The following is a 4,880-nucleotide window of genomic DNA, read 5'->3' on the forward strand; positions in this document are numbered from 1 at the left end:
CTTTGCCAAATACAGAAATGGACTCATTTAGGAGATAAAAAAATTTGTCCAAGTAGGTAAGTGTATGTAACAGACTTTAAGATTTTAGCCAGAGAGACAGTAGAAAGTATAAGGTATGTCAATAAGTGAATGCTTAGCAAGCAAACAGGGCAAAGAGACCTAGAGAGTTTAGTGAAAAGTCGAAGTGAACTTCACTGAGATAAAACCAGAAAAATATAATCACAAGTATCTCCTAGTGCTTGTAGATACTTTTTCAGGAATAGATAGAAGCTTTCCTCACCAAACGAGAGATGGCCTCTGCAATCATCAAGAAGATACTGGAAGAAATCTTCCCCAGGTCTGGAATGCCCAAGGTAATCTGGTCAGACAACGGCCCTACTTTCGTTGCCAAGGTAAGCCAGGGTGTGGCCAAGTATTTAGAGGTCGATTGGAAATTACATTGTATTTACAGACCTCAAAGTTCAGGACAGGTAGAGTAAATAAATAGAACTCTAAAAGAGACCCTGACCAAATTGACCATGGAGACTGGCACAGACTGGGTGGCACTCCTTCCTTCTTGCTCTCTTCAGAGCAAGAAATACCCCTTCCAGATTCAGCCTTACCCCCTTTGAGATCTTTTATGGGGTCTCAGTTCCCCTGACTCTATTAGATGATGTTACTGAACCAACATGTCATAGTGCCATAGTAATAATGATTTGTGTGCCAGGCTAAAAGACCTACAGGTGATACAGAAAGAAATCTGCTCACAGCTGACAGCAGCCTATGCCCCGGAGACCCCTGAGACATCTCATCAGTTCCAGGTCGGAAGCAGCTACATTGAGCCCAGACACTCGAGCATCGCTGGAAAGGACTGTACCTGGTGCTACTGACCACCCTGACAGCCGTCAATTCTCAGCCCTCACCAGCCACATACTAGCTGTTGGGGCTGAGAGCTGAGACCTAGAGGGACATTCAGATCTTCAAAAAGCTCCCTAGACTTACACATCAGATAAGTGGATACATCAGAAACTGACTAGGAGGTTGCTATAATGCTCACTTGAGGAGTGTGCTTTAGAAACAAGAATTTCATGTTTGCCCTCGTTCCATCGGGATAGGTGTGGAAATAGGCTTGATTTCTATTGCAAATGATGTAACATTGCATATGTTAGTACTCCTAACACTTCTTGGGACTGTGCCTCAGGGATCACAACCTGTATGAGTTTAGAAGTTCTGAAAGACAGTCATGACCTTGGTGTATAGATTCAGATAGTGTCCAGATTAGAATCCTGATGCTAAAGACTTAGTAAGACAAAAAAAAAAAAGGAGTTGAGAATTACTTAGGGCTAAGGCTATCTAGGTGCTGCAAGGGCAGCACAAGGACATCTGCTATTGCCCTGAAATGCAAGGCTTATAGAGAATTCAGAACTGCCATTGACTCAGATATAAAAAGAGTGAAAGACTTTTTAGCTGACCTCCAAGAATACCTAACCTCCCTCTCAGAGGTAGTCCTTCAGAATAGGAGAAGATTAGACCTGATATTCCTGAAAGAAGGAACCTGTGTGCTACACTGAAAGAATGTTGCTTCTATGTAGACCATTCAGGAGTAACTAAATACTCCATGAATAAACTTAGAGAAAGGTTAGACAAAAGACAGAGAAGCGTATCAGGGATGGTTCGAGAGCTGGTTTAGTAGATCTCCTTGGATGACTACTCTGGTATTTTCCCTTATGGGACCCTTCTTAATTTTGCTTCTGCTTCTGATTATAGGTCCATGTATGTTAAAGAAAGTAGTTAATAGGCTTGACTCCTACAAAAAGATAGAGACGCTTAACGAGGTTGGTTTGAGTCTTGGTTCACTCGGTCTCCCTGGATGACTACCTTACTCTCTGCTACAGCTGGGCCATTATTAATAATTTTCTTGGTTTTAGTTTTTGGACCCTGTGTGACTGAGACAACAGTACCAGTCAGTTAGGACAAATGGGGAGGCCAAATACAAGACTTGATATCAAAATTCTAAGATTAGAATTATTTAGTAGAAGGAGAAGGGAATGAAAGGAGAATTATACGAATTCTAGGTTTGGAGATACAAAATTAAAAGAATAAACCCCAAAAGGCCCCAGATACAAAATTAAAAGAATAAACCCCAAAAGGCCACAGACCGAGGGCTAAGCCCTACAGCCAGGACTAGCAGGCCATAAAGATAAAGGAGCACAGGAAACACTGTCTAGGCAGGACTGGCAAGCCATAAAGATAAGGAAAGGAATGCAGAACAGACCAGGAGTACCGGATCTGACTCACAGGCCACCTGGCAGGAAGAGATAAGCCCCCAGCCCCCGACATCCAGGACGCCCCAAACCTGCCAATGTGTGTAGCTATACCTTATTACCTCATCATGTGAAATAGCCAATCATATGTGAACATGTCTATGTGCCTCGTTTGAATCCACCAATCCCCGTAACTATGCATCTGCTTCTGTACGCCCGCTTCTGCTTCCCCAATCCCTATAAAAGCCCCATGCTGGAGCTGCTGGGCGCGCAAGTCCTCCGAAGAGACTGTGTGCCCGCAGGTACCTGTGTTTTCCAATAAACCCTCTTGCTGATTGCATCCGAGTGGACTCGGCTCGGTCATTGGGTGCTTGGGACTCCTCCTGAGGGAAAGGTCCTCTCTGGGGGTCTTTCAATAGGAGATCGCTCTGGAGAACAAATTGGTGTTGAGAAGTCTGGCCATAGATAGGTCAGGGAAGGGAGGTTCTAGGACGGTTGGTCTGGGTGTTGCTTGGCACAGGTTCATCTGCATTTACTCTCAGACCCTCTTGTGCTTAGAATTTTCTCTGCCACGGCAGATAAAGGGAGCTCCTTTCAGAACAGTGTGGCAGTCGCTCAGGAGCTTTTGCCATTTTGGTGTGGCATCCACAATGAATCACAGGGAGTGCGAGGATTAGGATTAACACTGTTCTCAAATTCGTTTTCCTCTCTTGTCACTGAAAATAATGATAATAACTGAAAGCATTCCAGCATTTCTCCTTTCCATTACTTTTTTTTGCTTGTATATTTGTATGGGTGCACTGTGTGTTTGCATGTGTACATAAAGACACACACACACACACACGCAGAGAGAGAGAGAGAGAGAGAGAGAGAGAGAGAGAGAGAGAGAGAGAGAGAGAGAGAACACGTGGAGTCCAGAGTCTAAAGGTTAACCCATGGTGCCATTCCTTCACCACATACCTTGTTTTTTGAGATAAGGTCTCTCAGAGATACCTGGTTCTTATGCATTAGGCTAGGCTGTGTAAGCCCAGGGATTCCCCTCTCTCCACCTCCCCAGAGTTGTGATCTTAGCTATTTATCTCCATATCCGGTCTTTTTTGTGGGTGCTGGGCAACAAATGCTAGTTTTCATTCTTATAAAATGAGTACTTTATCCACTAAGCTATCTTGATAGTCCTTATACGCCATGTGTGTGTGTGTGTGTGTGTGTGTGTGTGTGTGTGTAAGATCAATTGCCAGGTGAGACATGATAGTGTATTAAGCTACTAATTCATTTTTTCTTTCATATACTATTTTATGGATAAATATGACTGAATAAAATAAAAACTGACACTTAGGAAGGGTGAGAAAGCTGTTCTAGCGCTGCTGCTCAGAAATTACTTCAACTGTTGGAATAATCCATGACTGCCTCCTATGTCAGTTGTTTTGAATATTTCACTTTGCTTCTGTGTTCTGTGGTCTTGACTTAGGACAAAGGCTCCTCGATTGCTCTGATGAAAACAAAGGTGGCTAGTCAAAAACCTTTTACTGTATATTCATATAGGAAATATTAGTTTTCTATTCTTGTGACGTGGGAAAGATTCTGTCTAAGAAGGAAGACAAAAGGATATTTAGAGGATCATGTAAATTTCTACTAAATCAAATGTAGGGACATATGCTGCTCAGCTGGGGGTTACCATGTAATTCTCTTTTTCAACAAACATAAGAGCAGCAAAACTCCTTGGTTGTCTTAGATTCTGCAACACTGTTTGACAAACTTCAACATCTGGGCACTATAAGAAAAATTTACCAACAAAAGGATGCTTATTCAATAGAAGATGTGCGTCTATAAAAATATTTTTTGTTGTATAAAAACCACAGCTATCACCATCCTTAAGAGTAAAAGCTAGATTTCCTCCCACTGAGGTTAGGAAAAAGACAAACCTGACTGCTCTTACCACCCACACTTACCCCATAGTGAAAGTCCCAGGCAGAGTAGTAATAGGAGAGAGTGGTAGAAACGCATCCCGATGAAAAAAGTGAACGAGTTACAAGTGCTATAATTTAGGAACATAGCATTAAAGATGGTACCATCACTGAGATTGAGAAAACTCTTTTAAAAAAGGACAAGCTATGAGATGTAATATATGAGTGTAAAGCTCTCAAGGGAAGAGGGCAACGTGCCAGTCTCCGTCATACTATCGTACCCTGTCATGCCATGGAAGAAAAACATTTCTTACAAACCCAGAAAATGTAGGTACTGGGATAACTAAAAGTGCATCAAGATGAGTAAGATTTAAGAGCTGAAAGGTATTAGTCAGACAGACACAAGAAAAAAGTTCTTATTACAAAACACTGTAATCCCAAGTGTCCTGCATTGCAGGCAGGATGGTTCAATTGGCAGGGTGCCTGCCTAGCATGTCCTCAGCCCTAGGTTTTATCCCTAACACTTTTTCAGCTGGGTGTGGTGATGCCTATCTGCCTGTCCCAGCCTTAGGGGAGGCAGGCAAATGAAGAATTCAGTCTTCTTTGACCAGGTAGTGAGTCCAGGACTAGATGGGACTATATGAGCCCCTTTCAAAAGAAAGAAGAAAGAAAAACAGAAGAGAAAAAAAGAGGACAAAAGGCAAGGAGGGAAGCATCCCATAAGAGCTAAAAT

Source organism: Rattus norvegicus, chromosome 17, assembly GCF_036323735.1.
Source record: "Rattus norvegicus strain BN/NHsdMcwi chromosome 17, GRCr8, whole genome shotgun sequence".
Classification (NCBI taxonomy): Eukaryota; Metazoa; Chordata; class Mammalia; order Rodentia; family Muridae; genus Rattus; species Rattus norvegicus.